This window comes from Armigeres subalbatus, chromosome 3 (assembly GCF_024139115.2).
Source record: "Armigeres subalbatus isolate Guangzhou_Male chromosome 3, GZ_Asu_2, whole genome shotgun sequence".
Lineage (NCBI taxonomy): Eukaryota > Metazoa > Arthropoda > Insecta > Diptera > Culicidae > Armigeres > Armigeres subalbatus.
In genome coordinates this window covers 94835282-94850623 of record NC_085141.1, presented here as the reverse complement: position 1 = coordinate 94850623, position 15342 = coordinate 94835282, and the positions used below count along the sequence as shown (strand labels likewise).

General features: G+C 39.2%; 1 protein-coding gene across 2 annotated transcripts in view; it reads left to right on the top strand.

The window, feature by feature from the left end:
* Positions 1 to 4027: 4027 nt before the first annotated feature.
* Positions 4028 to 15342, top strand: part of LOC134224919 (long-chain-fatty-acid--CoA ligase 4-like) — a 138700-nt gene continuing 127385 nt past the window's right edge. Inside the window, exons 1-2 of one of the 2 annotated variants that reach the window (XM_062704575.1) lie at positions 4028 to 4163; positions 5560 to 5933. The gene's annotated coding sequence lies outside the window, so the exon portion shown is untranslated. Of the gene's footprint in view, positions 4164 to 5241; positions 5934 to 15342 lie in introns of those variants that run through there. The other variant, XM_062704574.1, reaches the window with a different exon arrangement.

Below are 15342 nucleotides of genomic sequence, written 5' to 3'. Positions count from 1 at the left end.
ACGGACGTGTTTTTTGCCCGCGCATTTTGACGTTAACTACGTCTAAGGGGAAGACTCAGATACAGGGTGTAAAACCGAAATTTCAAAATTCGAGACCGTCACGAAATTAGGAAAAAATTTCAAACGCTAATAAAGACGCTATTATCTTTCGATGGATTTTCGAGATTTGCTTATCAATAGATTCGGAAACTGTCCAGCAATTTGCCAATTTTATTGATACTGTTGATTATCAACGTTAAACTGTTGAAAATGTTATTTCTTTCCAAACCGGGTGAAAAATTCAGTTCCGTTCAGCCTTTTGATCCACTGCTTCGTTTTCCCTGTGTATTCTGGGACTTTTTCCTGTGTTTCGCGTGCGCGCGTCATTTTCCTTCTGGATGTCACGGAGAACGGACCAGCGCGGTTCCAGCGATAACGCCTGTGGTTTGATCTATTGTGGTAAAAACTCATGGACGATTCAAATCAAGCCCAACTCAGCACCTAAAAACTCATGGATGAGTTGAATCATCGTATGTTTTCTATATGTATGTAGAATCACGAGCGCGCGTCAAACGGAGAAGCTGCAAAAATGTTTTCGCATGGATGAATATCTACTAAAATTATAAGTCTTTCTCTGAATCGTGCTCTCGTGATTCTACTACCGACGGAAAACAATCTGCCATCACCAAGCAATTAAGTTTTACTTTGATCAAAATTCATCTCGCCTCAAGTTGTGACTTAAGAGCTACTTTCATTGATGGTAGCCAATCGTTAGTAGGGGAAATAACGGCTGTGGCAGGTTTTGTTCTATTATTGTCAGGGGGGTTTTCTGTAACTAATTATGCTCAAATTTGGCCTAAGCATTCTTTGCATATCGAAGAATATTGTGGCCAAATTTCATAAAATTTGGCCAACAAAAAACCCCTGACAATAATAGAACAAAACCTGCCAAAGTCGTCATTCCCCCTACTTCATACAAGAAAATTTAATCTGAGCACTGCTAATGTTAATGACGACGACCTTGCGACCCACACCATCGCCGGGAATAAAATTTCCGGTAGGAGCTCCGCCGATGCCGAAGGTGGTACCTGTTGGGAATAAGAGAAGAACCGTTTATTAGCTAAATATCTCTATAGAAACGATATATCCATGATGATTCAACAACACTAATGAATAGCAGGCGTGTGAAAAGATTTGTTAGACAGCTCTGAAACGAAGTCAGTTATTGATTTATTCTTGGTTCGAACAGACCTAGCAACTGGCACCATAATCGTCGAATCTCTACAGTACCACGGTCTGCTCTCCGCGACATCTCGTGGTACCACGAAATGGCTCGCGCGCGCGGAAGAGCTGATTTCTTGTAATCAATAAAGCAATTCCATACTGTGAGTTTTGGTGCTCCATGTGACGCCCTCCGAAGGATGTCTTTTCTTGCCTGGACATTCAGCAGTTCAACTATTTTCCTGCCGTTGGTGTATGTTTACTGGTCAGAAGCACACCGTCAGAGCAGTGCTCAACATCACTTTCAACGGACCAACCCGACAGACGTCACTTTGAAGGACCACCATTATCAGATATATCATCTAGGTGATTACATTCACCGGCACGCGATGAACATCACTTCAAATGGCTTCATACCAACAGAAACAAACGGCCCTTTTTCAGGGCCACCAAATATTTTGATAGAAGAAAGATTGTGTTGTGATATGTACTTGATTTTCTGATATCCCATTTTATGTTGTTTGAGTGGAGTTCACAAAATCTGTGTAAAACCATGAATTCAAACTGTTACGCGCATGATTTCGCACAGAATTTATGAATCGCACTCGTCAATTCATCTCAGAATCTAGAGAAAAATTTCACTTTCCACCGACACCAGCCAAACCAATGAAGACCCCACCATAGTCAGAGTGTATGTAATTAATGTCGAATTCGTTTTTAAAAAGTTCCAACCTAGGTTGGAACCAGTTCCAACCTAAGTGCTGTCAAAGTGTTTTTTTATTCGCTCAGGTTGGAACTAGGTTCGCACTAGTTCCAACCCCAAAGCTGTCGGGTTCGCACTGTGTTGTTTCACGGTTTCGCACCGGGTTCACCAATACAACTGTACTACAACTGTCAAAACCACGTGGGTGGGTGGGACTGGGCGGAATAAACAAGCAGAAGGGAGAAACGAAACTATCTGTTAATTAAAATAAAATGCGCGTTGAAAATCTTTTTTCGAGGAATTTTGTGATATTTGTTATTGTAGTTTAAAATGAAATTAATCCGGTAATGTTGTCTAGATTCAGTTTTAAAAATAATTGTTAGGGAAGTTATGTATTCATAAGTTCATTCAGTTTTCCTCACAGATGATGTCCTAAATTAGGTCGGTGGATGGAATTATGTAGTTTGGGAATTCCCCTTGAAACCCGTTCACAAAATCCGCTAAAAATTGTCAGAAAAATATATTTGAGGAATACCAAATAGAATTATTTCTTATGCCTATTTCAGAATTTCTCTTGGTGCGTTTCAGAATTTTCTTCAGAATTCTGCCAGAAATTACTTCAGAAATTCTTTCAATAATTCTTTCTTGAATTTTTGGCGATATCTTTCAAGAATTCCTCCATATTTTTTCCAAGGGAGGTGAATTCCTTTGAAAATTCCTCTAGGAATATCTTTGAATACTGTTCCAGGATTTTCTCTGGAAGTTGCTCCAGGAACTAATTTGGAAATTCCTACAATATAATTCCTTCAGGAAATCCTTCTAGAATACAGGAACTTACTCGAAGTATCCTTCAGGAATTGCTCCGCAAGTTTCGTACATAAATTCCCCCGGAAGTAGCTTGAGCCATTCCTCCGGGAGATTCTTGAAAATTAAAAATGCACGGAGCCCAAAATCCGGCGGAAAATTTTCCCGAGGTGCGAGGCTACCTTTACCAGAAGAGGTAGCGAGGAGAAAAAATTAGCGAATCCGGGAGAATTTTTATTACATGCTTCTGAGTGTTCTCCGAAAAAAAAACTTTTGCAGAAATAGATGAATTTACGGAAATACGGAAAATACGGAATTCTTGGTATAAAAATGTGCACGGGATTTTTGAATATAATTAAATAGGGGAACTGTTCCGATCTACATCTCACTGAACATATATTCATCTCAACGGGAAACAAAAAAATGCAGCACCAATTTCGTCGCCTCTTTTTGTCAACATTTGTGCTCACTGCTGAGAAAAATCCCAAAAATAATAAACAATCCAAATTCCTTTCCATTGCTTTGTTTTTGATGGGATGAATATCGGAGCCATGAAATGAATTCCAGGAGCAGTTTCCCTGTTTATATCCACCCAAAAGTAAATTCCACTATCCGCAAAAATCAGTTCACGCACTTAAACACATTTATTTATCATGATCTGATTAGTCAACGCCAACGCACTGCCAGTGCACTGGATGTCCTGGATCACATGTTTCGAATCAAAACAAACACGATGCTACGCACACCAACATATCCAATGACAGATGGAACTGAAAATGTTTTTTTATTCAGGGTTCGGGTTGGCACTGACCCAGGTTTAAAAACGAATTCGACATAAGAGTGGCGACACTGTCAGAATTGGAACAAAAATCCTCTGTCATTCCCATACGAAATCGTGTTCCAAACGAGCAGGAGACCTGTCAAATGCGGTACATGTCGCCACTCTTAATTACATACACTCTGACCATAGTGAAGAAATTTTCAGCCATCGTCTGCGAATAAATTTATTGCAACGTCTCTCTCCGACAAACTGTGCAGAATTGAATATGATTGCGTTGAAAAGTAAAGTTCGCAACATTCTGACTTTGGATTTGTTGTTATTACTTATTGGAAATGCGTATTCTTGAAAACAAATTGGACTATTGAAAATAATTGGTCCAAAAGGTTTTTCGTAGTTTACGTTGGGCGGTCGTGTCTTGTACACAACCCTGCTGATTTTTTTCTGAGTGATTTGCGGTAATGCATCAGCCATATTTTTATCAGTGGGATGCGAAAACGCAGAGAAAAGGAATGAAAAAAAGAAACGTCATTCGATTCAAACAAAAATCGATACCCGCGAAAGTGTCCCGCAAGAAAAGTTACTCGCGAGATAACGGATCGTGTTTTATCAATGGAAAAGATTAGTGTTATCTCCTTTGTTTAACTAATATTGTAGTGGCCGTATTTTTCTGATAAAGTGAGTGATAATATTTTGTGTCATACAGGGCGGAACTGAATGGTTATGCGATTTTCTGCTAAGGCGGATCTGAAGAAAATTCGTTGCGGAACAGAATTTTCGGCCTTCGCGTGGATTCTCTCGCCTCGCTCTCAGGAGATGTTGGAAGCGTTGCAAGCGTCGCCGCGTGTTCCATGTGCGACTGGTGACTCGGAACGCAAGAGGCCGTGGTGACGTAAACATCACGCCACTATTTCCTGGGCGGTGATTGGTCGGATCAGTCATTTTGTTCTCTCGGCAAACGCACGCGACGGGAGGAATGCTCTTTGCTGGTGGGGTGATCATCTGCGTTGTAATGATTGCTTTTGCTGTGAATGTTCAAGCATCAGTTGGAAGAATTTGTTTATGGTTGGCAGGGGGTGTAGAGTAGCACGCCGATGAGAGAAGCATGAGGAGTATTAGTAAACAGTAACAGAAGATGGTTAAACAATATTTCGAATATTTTTAATATTCGATTATTAGCATATTCGGTTTGACATTACAAGATTAGCAATTAATAATCATGAGATCTAAAAGATAGTTTTTCACAAGCGTCGTCCGTTCAGCAACGATACAAAAATAACGTTGTTCGATGACGATGATGATTGCTTTATGCCACACTCAGTGCTCCTTTAACCCGAAAAGAGCGAATTATCGTCATTGTTGATTTTTTTGTGTTCAGGGCTAGCTACGGGGAAAATCTTTTAGTTTAGTATAATATATTATGAAAATTTAATTATATTTTAGTTTCCGAAAATAAATAAAGCAATAATTAAGTTATTCAGTTAATACTAGCCGTTACATGAAAGAATTGAAGGCAAAGCTTTTGATTACACGCATTACAGAGCAGGCCACTGCTTTAGCGTCAACATGTAAAACGGTTTGTGTATGTCATTGGAAGCTTTCAAGCTACCAGCCCTGTATTTCTATATTATCCGAAGATAGAGCTGAGTGAGCGCTGAAGCAATACAAAAGTGAAGAAGAAAGGGGAACAATCTGCTCACCACTTTGACGACGTCAACGGCAATACCATCATCATCATTCCTCTTGAATACGGCTGTTCAGACGTCCGCATTTTTCGCAGCGCTCTCAGTTCCGAGTGTTCTTCTCATTCAACTAGGTGTACCTTAAATGCTATCCCGTTTTGGGTTATTGTCGTGTGGTTAGTTGCATATCATCGATCTGTTAACAGCACTACTTAATTATAAACCTTCCAGTAAGGTAACTATTACCTTTGTTTAGCAGCAGTTAGACGGGGATTGTTCAACGGTGAATCATTCAGTACGAGTTGCTTCGAAATAGGAAGTTCTGTCCCGTCATTGTGCAATATTCGTTGTGTGACGTGTTGTATTTATTTTCTGCTTTTTCGTTCGCCCAGAAGCAAGGACAGCGTGTTTGTAAGACATTTTTGACAGTGGAGTGACAACGATTGGCAGCTCAGTTGGGAGTGTATGTAAATAGTGCAGGGGAGTTAACTTCCGATCAGTGCTATTTTCTGTGACCAACCATTTACGGTGACAAACCGTGCAGAAAGAGTGGGTGCTGTGCGTATTCACCGTGCGAGTTGGAGAAGCCTGGAAAGAAAAAGTTTACGGAGAAAGGTGAAAAGAAATACCATTCGGTCTCGGATAGCATAGCGCGAGAAAAACATCACGAGTGTGTGGATTACATTCGATTTGGTGAAACTCTTGCTGACGTAATTCGGATATCTGTGCCTCTCGTCATCTCGACACCATCGCCAAATATCAGCTGGTATGTATCTACTTTTATCCAATATATTGTTAACCCAAAACAATTAGGAATTGTAACATTTTTTTCGCTGAAGAAAACCGTATAGAACTTATTTGGAAGAGCCATTTAATCGATATTTTGGTGTGCTCCCATCGTGCCTCGTACCGCCCGGTATTCCTAACCTCACTTTCTCGTGCTCCGACATCGATCCATGCCGTGGCCGTGTATTGTGCACGGTTCGTTTGTTGCTGGTGGTCGAAACAGCCACGGAGCAGCGGAGACGGGTATCGATGATGGTGCTTTCTAGCGAGCCCCCAAACTGTTATTCACGCTCTCTTTGGACCTTTCTCTTTGGTTGTCTGGTTGCAATCGTATGCCGGTTTCGTGTATCGAAGGCCAGGGTGGCCAGCATAGTTGACTTTGTGGTATTAAATTATGTACAATAGATTAAAAATAAAATTCATTATCACAAGAACTGCATTCTATTGAAATGCAAAACTGTTTCTACCGAATTTTAACAGTAGCAATTGAGGTAAAAAGATATGCAGACATTTAAAATAGTAGATTTTAGCCGCAAGTTGAAATAATGTTGATAATAGTCAACAACATGCACGTGGAGTAGTGCATTAGCTGCTATCAAAATTTGATTGATAAGTTTAACATATATTTACATATGTACTACAAGAATGTCAACTACATGAACATCAGCATCGTTATTATTTAAGCACAATAAATTACTTTTCTTCCCTACTGTATTATTGTACAGATTTGAAACATCAAACTTTTTCTTCAGAGTCAACAACGAGACTAACGAGAGGAAGGCATACGAAAAGGATTAACGATAGACATTGAAATGGCAAACAAGAGGAAGACATTCATGATGGGGTTCGACAGACAAGGGGATGGGCAGACTATAATTACGGTCGTACATCAGCAACTTTCAAAATTTATGTGCAAGGAACATGTGTTCAAGATCAAGGCTCGCCAGCACTTCCCTAATATGCTTCGGTTGTGTTCCTCGGACACGGAGATGTTCAGTTAATGCAGATCGCAAACACAGAGTTGGGCTTCCAAAAGCCCCTACTTTGAAAAGCTGTGCTTTTATAGCTTTCCGTATCCCGCTTAGAAGATACGCTGGGTGCTTAACCGGTTTCATTGGCCGGATAGTCTTCACGGAACTTAAACTGTCGGTGAAGATAAAAAAGTGGTCAAGAGGTAGGGATGCAATATGTTAGTAAATAGTGTACAGCTGCTAGCTAAGCTGTATACACGAAGCCAGGCTCTTTCAGCTTAAAATCTGTGAGAAAGCTTCTGTCAGCGATGGCGTGCCCGTATTTGCTTGCAAATAATGGATGTATGACCTCCGCATGAAGGAAGTTTGGTATTCCACGAACCTCCTGCTTGATGGGCAGATCAAATGTAACAGAGTCCAAGAGTTTAAGAAGTCTCCGCAGTTAGCACGGTTATTGGATCAAGCGAAGAAGGGCTTACCTCCAGCGTCATATACCAGTGGTAAACACTCATGAATCGAGATTGAAGGTTTTATTTATTTATTTATTTATTTGATAAAACATCAACAGGCTGATTTAAGACCCAATGATGCATGAGATGAAATATTTACAAACTAATTTTAACGATACATACAAAATAATAACAATTACACTATACAATTAAATTCGTACAACAATATCACAATTCAGTTCAATCAAAGGTAATTGCCTATTTCCGGGGATTAAACCACCCGACTTGGACGTTAATTTACAATGTTATGAAAACTCATATGTGAATATGTACGTTATGTGGAAGATATTGATTTGGAAAATATCACAATTCATGTAATGCTTAATTGGATGAAATGAAGTTTGCGTTTTTTTTCATATGAATGCGCTCAACTCTAGTAAATATCGATAGATGCGGTTGATATTGTTAATATATACTATCACAAACAAGTTATAGCTAAATAGGCTTCCATGTTCGTCGCGGAAATTCGACAAATTCGCGAAACATAATATCAATAGGCCAAGTATGAGCATTAAGTGCTTTCCATTTGTAGCTTTTTTCCATTACGATTTTATACGATGTATACTGCAAACGATTTTGAAAATTCCTTCTCGGCGTCAGTTTAACAATGTCAATCTGCTCTGTGTTGTTTATTCCGAGCGATTGTTCAACCATATTACAAACATCGTTCTCCTCAACGCTGCTATCGATATTGGACAAGAAGAGTGAAAAAGTATTTTCTTTCTGCATCGTAAAGCTGTGGACACCTGATGATGAATGATTTATACTCGGATCTCTGGAAGAAGCTCCATCAATTCTGCAGCCATGCTTGAGTTTCGGGGTAGAGTGACGAGATGGTGCTTTAGATTGTGATGGTGATTGCTTTAGTATCACTGCATAGTTGACGGGAAAAATGATCGGTGAACGCATCCAAACAAACGTCGCATAGCCATAGGACGTTTTTCAACGTGCAATTTGCAATAGTTTCGCTAACCCCAACACAAAATGCGTGATATGACTTCATGCAGCTACCATCACATACGACGACAATTTCATCCTTACAGTTGACGGGCGCTGAACATTTCGGGCAAACCATTTTATTCGCAGCAAAACAATACGGCACAGTAACAATGGCGATGATGTAGATGGTAAAGTTGACGAGTCGTATTGAAGAGATAGCAAAATTTCGGAATCTATCGAAGGTAATCGATACTATGGAGGTGTGCACAGACGGCGACCTAATAATCCCAGGAGTTCAGCCTATGTTTCGATATTATTCCGACAAATATCACAACGTTTCACCGAAAAATTGCAGTTAGCAGCGAGTTACAGCACTTTCGTTTTCACACGTTCACACTCGTCTTCCACACGATTCGAGCAGCTTCCCGAAGTTGTCAATGATCAATGGATTTGGATGGATTAGAAACCGGAGCGATACTTCTGCGAAACGATCTGTCAGAGGCAGTACTTGGTAGAGTCGATGATTTAGCCTATCTTCGCTGGCTCCCTGTTCATTAGGGCAAAAGCCTCCACTACTGTCCTGCGATCGAATGTAGTCAATGTCGTCTGCAAAGATCAGGAATATATGCGACCATGTGATAATAGTGTCATTCTTCTGCACACAAGATCTCCTAATCACCCCCTCGAGTGCAATATTTACAATAAATTTGAAAGCGCATCACTCTGCTTCAATCTCTCCACGGTCACAAACGATTGATACATCGTCTGCAACCCGAAATTTTATTTCGAGTCATTGAGCGTTGCACGTATCATCGTAATCAGCTTCGCCGGAGAACCATGTTTAGACATTATCTGTCACAGCTAATTTCTTTCACTGAACCGTACGCTGCTTTGAAATCAATAGACAGATGGTGAGTCTGCAAGTTGTACTCCCGAAATTATGAAGGATTATTGTTCGGAATTTCCAGAGGAAGAACTAGGTTTTTGTAGCAGTCGATTTGCGATCAGCTCAAACTGTAATTATATTTTAATTATTTCTCTTCCAGTACAAGTGTCACCTAGCTTACAAGAAATAGTGTCTCCTCTAACTTTTACGATGATCTACGAGCAATCTTTCCGTTCTCTCGAACAATCTAGTGCCGTATTTTACTAATCTAGTCCGTAAACAACTTGAACACCCCTAGTTTTCTCCTTCCGCTCTCCAAACAGAATTCGTATTGTATCTATATCGAAAATGTTTTAGTACTTTTTTTTTCGAACACTATTATCTATCGTACTTACTGATCTTCAGAACTGTAACCGTAAATCTATCGATCTCTTCTTCTACCGGTTTTAAAACGCTTTCCATTCAATTAGAATTTCACAATTTTGGTTCGTTTATTTCTCCACTCCTTATCATAGAAAAATGTAAACAATCAACGAGCTCAAATGCTGTTGTAGACTGGTCACACATACTTCATCATCATCTCACGCCTCATCGTCGTCTCACGGATTGGCGTTGGTACAGTAATCACTGGAGATTATCATGAATGAACTTTTATATGGGTTTCGGCTGATGCGATTCGATCAAAAAACCCAAAAATACACAAATCAGCTCCTAATAATTCAGCCGAAAATTATATAAAAGTTCATTTAATCATCATGCAATGTTCTGTGAAATTGTTCTGTAGCATACCAACTGCCGTTTTTGCAATTCTGAGGTCAATTGAGCAATCAGAACCAATTTCCAGTTCGAATGAGTGACGGAGGTGTATTTTCCTATACATTTTGGCTGAAATCCCCATTCAAACTTCAAATCAAATGCGCCAGCTTATGCAACAAGCGATTGAGCTGAAATTTTCAGAGATTGATTTTCTCACCCAAAGACACAATTCTGGGGGCTGCCCCGTGGAATTCGACAACATTTTTTCTCCCCATAGTAATCTGGGCCAGTCTAATGTTCATGGCCACATATGACCCATCGAGGAACCTGTTCTGGAATGGCCAATCGAAAGTCTGCAGTTCTGATGGACCCAAATCGATAAAAATCAATCTAGTGATGAAATTTCAACAAGTTTGATACCCATATAGCTGATTAACTACCGAAATCCACGATCAGTATCATTTATGCAGGACATGTTCCTGAAAATCCAGATTTTCCAAAAATCGAATTGACCGGATCGGTTCATCCTGATAATATCTTTATAGAAGGGAAAAATCTGAATATCGAATCGAATAAGCCCAAAATTGTTGTAATCGGTTGAAAATTTCCAGAGATATAAGCATTTTAGTTTCGTGGGTACCCGGTAAAGGTGTTTTTTTGCCGGCCACACAACAACGGTTAAGCACGTGCTTTCTAATGTGGCCCACAGTAACGATGATTGCTACAACGACTCAAATTGATAGCGTATTGCGTCTAAGTGTAGTAGCGCTCAACGGCACACTCAAAGAACAATATGTGAGGGAACGCCGTAGGCAATAGGCAATGGTTATACACCCGGTTCTTTTTTTACACGGGTGGGTTTTAGTTGATTACGATCTTTAGCGTTGATGAAACTATGAGTTAACCCCATGAAAAAATTCACAAAAAATCAAAGAAAATTCAGGTGGTATTTCAAAAGCTGTGAAAAATCAGATTAACCGGAAAATTAAAGAATACCAACCGTGTAAAAAAATATTGGGTGTATTAGTATCTGTATATATAAAAATGAGTTGACATTTCCTTTGAGGCAATATAACTCAAGAACGGATGGACAGATTTGCAAGATTCCTTCACTAATCGTTTCGTCTTACGATCAGCTGTGTTTATATGTATAAAAAGATTTAACTATTTGCAGGGAACGTTGAACAAATGTAAAAATACAACGTTATGATAAGTTCTGAAGAAAATTATCTAGCTCAAACTGAAATCGATCTAGAGTGCGACGCTGAAGGACTAAACTAAACGATTGACAGGTCGAAAAAAACAACACGAGCAAGATCGGGCAGGTTCGACTAGTATTTCATAAATATTCTATCAATCTCAAATGAAGAAAAAATGCAACATTCCTCCAGAGATTCCGACGGGAATCTTCTAAGGATTTCGATGAGAATCCTTTAGGGTTTTCTCGTCCGTGGTATGAGCGACACGAGACGATTGCCGACTAGCTTTCTTAAGATATTAAATCAAAAGCCCAAACAACATAAATTAAAAGCACGAATCGTCATATTGGGTTTATTACTAGCACATCTTTCAATAATATCACCTAATCTTCTACCAAGTCTGTCTCCTAGCTTTGATTTTTTGTGTCTACTTACGGGCCCGCATGCTACATACTCAAACCTGCCATGCTATTTCTGAGTAAATCGCCTCGCTACTTGTAAGCGTCGAGCATCCGTCGCTCCGTTTCAAGACGCAACATCTTCCGCACTAGAGTTAGGGCAGCAGTATCTATTGGCTGCGTTGACTCGGTGAATACCACCCCATGAAACGGCTGTCATCCACGAACAACTCGACTGAAGCCGAAAACATGGTGCTGGATGTAAACATTGCCGGTTAAGCAATAAACACACGAAGTCAGAACAGTCGAATGCGTAAGCGGCATGTGTTGCATTGCTATTTAAATTATATTCAACGAGATGTATTCCATTGCTGCGTGATTTTCGACGTTATTAATCGGAGCTTTGATGTTGCATGAAGCAGAAAGATGATATTTAAAAAATTTCGCACGGTAAAACATACGAGGATATTTTTTTCTTTATTTTACGAGGAAACTCTTCTCTGAAATTCTAGAGGCAATTTAATTTAAAACGGTAAACAGTACGGGGTTGGACTTTTCTTATACTGTGTATTAAGTGTGATATCACAGAATAAATATTTAAATTGAAATATTGGGTTTATTGTGCAGTAGAAAACAAGTCAAATCCCGTACTGCTAATCGGTTTTAATTAAATTGCTTCTAGAATTTTGAAGAAAAGTTTCAAAAATTTCTTCGTATGTTTTCCTATGCGAATATTTTGGAGTCATCTTTCTGCTTCTTTTTCTTCATGCAATATCAAAGTGCCAATCGCCAATGCTCTCGCGGCGCACACTGGTTCAGAAGCCCCCAAAACGTGCGTTTTTTAGTTTTCGACCTGAAAACTACATTTTAGAGTCATGATGTCTTCAGAAGAGTTGAAGGATATTTCTTGGGCTTTCTTTTGATAAGAAAATATCAATGATCTATCCACCTTGAAGGGCGGTTTGGAATAAAAAAAAATACGTAGATTTACAAAAACAGTCAGTGGTTGTCCTCTGCAATGTTATAAAGAATGTGAATTGGAACATCTTTTCTGAAGACACAATAATGGACAAACGGTTTTGTAACGAATTAGAGCACGTTTTGTATGGATGATCCCAAAAATCATATTTTAAGCATAACTTTTTTGGAAATGATTTTAGCACTACGGTAGCACCTGTCAAAGTTATTGAGAAAACTTTAGAAAATATAGTCAATTTTCACATCAACACACCATGAGAAGCGGCAAGAGGCGGCAAGCCAAACAGCCACCATCTGAAAGATTCGGTTTCAAGCTACCGAATGCACAATGTTTTGTTTTGTTCCGTCGTGTTCCACTATTATTTTGAACCCAACTTAAAATAGTCCTTAATGTACGTTTTTCAGTACAACTGTTACGTAAACAATTAAAAAGTGGCTAACATGATTAGTTATTTATTCCATAGTAACAATCTCCATCAAGACGAAACAGCCACATTAGAGACGAATGGCTGTCATTTGTCGAGATTGTAACCATGCAATAAATAACTAATCATGTTAGCCACTTTTTAATTCAGAAAAAAATATATTTTAAGCTCTTTTTAGTGGAATGTATTCAACCGTCTAAGACGAGTTAAGTAACTCCATTTGATTCCACCAATTATTTCGATAACTTTGCAGATACGTATCTCGACCACAGCTGTGTGGTCGTCTTCAGTGTTTCGTACTTTTTGTTGCACTTTTTAATTGTTTACGTAACAGTTGTACTGAAAAACGTACATTAAGGACTATTTTAAGTTGATTCAAAACAATAGTGGAACACGACGGAACAAAACAAAACATTGTGCATTCGGTAGCTTAAAACTGAATCTTTCAGATGGTGGCTGTTTGGCTTGCCGCCTCTTGCCGCTTTTCATGGTGTATTGATGTGAAAATTGGCTATTTTTTCTAAAGATTCCTCAATAACTTTGACAGGTTTCAAGATAGATCAAAGTAGTCTTCTAGACAAACATGTTTTTTGTCATTATGCACAACTTTCTAGAATAAACCATAGTGCTAAAATCATTATCAAAAAAGTTATGCTCAAAATATTATTTTTGAGGGTCATTCATACAAAACATGCTGTAATTCGTTACAAAACCGTTTGTCCAATATTGTGTCTTCATAAAAGATGTTCAAATTCACATTCTTGATAACATTGCAGAGAACAACCATTGCTTTTGTACATCTGCGTAATTTTTTTATTTCATACCGCCCTTCAAGGTGGATAGATCATTGATATTTTCTTATCAAAAGAAAGCCCAAGAAATATCCTTCAACTCTTCTGAAGCCATCATGACTCTAAAATGTAAATTACAGGCGAAAACTAAAAAACGCACGTTTTGGGGGCTTTCGAACCAGTGTGCGGCGGTATGAACCGAGCTTAAAATAGGAAAGGCAACACTAGCGCCACCCAATCGGTAGACGGCTTCAAGAACTACACCTCATTTCAGGGGGGTGGTGAATACCCTGTCTTCTGGTCAACGGGTCGACCAGCGGTACGCAGGGCTGGTAGCGACCGAAGCCACTCAAAATAGTGACTTTAGTGACCAAAGCTGACAAAAAAGGGACCAAAAAGTGACTTTCAGTTGCAGAAAAAATGACCAAATAGTGACTTCCAATTGCAGTTGCAAGTTCGATGAGACGAAATTGTGTAAATTGTGGCGGAAAACATCTTTCATTCAACACTCTTTTTTATTAAAAGAAAATCGTACACGCCAACTTTTGTCTAATCAGTGACTAAGTAAAATTCTAATGCCCTCTCTTTTAACCCCACGGAAATTTCACTCAATATCAGTCAAAAGCAGGACTACTCAAAACTATGAGTAGTCTTGCAAGCAAATCAAATTTTTACGCATATGGTTAGGATCACTCATAACACCTGTATTTCTTTCCCGAAAATGATTTCTCGGCGAAAAACTACGATCTGCGATCATTGGATTCTACTTTAGAAAGTTGCAGAAAATTCTACGATTTGTCACTGGTGCCACGGAAGTTTTTGGAATTTTTAATGCAACTTGCAGTGCGTATTCATGATCGATTTTTGCTATGGAATTCGACAGCCCGTGCAAACTTTAAAATTGGGGAGACTTGATCTACTTTCTATGATATCTACCCAATATTTTATTGCCTTTCTCTTACAACAAAGTTGTACCGAAAAGGCTATCATTTCACTACGAAAACGAACTTTTTATAGAAGCCTCGGAGATCCATAGTGTTATATACCAATTGACTCAACTCAACGAGCTGAGCAAATGTCTGTCTGTCCGTGTGTATGTGTGTGCACAAAAGCTAAGAAAAACATTAGACAACTTTTCATATAGTAATCCTCAACCGATTTTCTCGCAACATGTTTCATTCGGCAGGGGGTAAATCCTAGTTGATCACAATTGAATTTGATAACGATCGTTGCGTTTAAAAGTTATAAAGAAAATGGTACATCGAACCATATTCTTCTTCTCATTGGCATTACATCCCCACACTGGGACAGAGCCGCCTCGCAGCTTAGTGTTCATTAAGCACTTCCACAGTTATTAACTGCGAGGTTTCTAAGCCAAGTTACCATTTTTGCATTCGTATATCATGAGGCTAACACGATGATACTTTTATGCCCAGGAAGTCGAGACAATTTCCAATCCGAAAATTGCCTAGACCGGCACCGGGAATCGAACCCAGCCACCCTCAGCATGGTCTTGCTTTGTAGCCGCGCGTCTTAC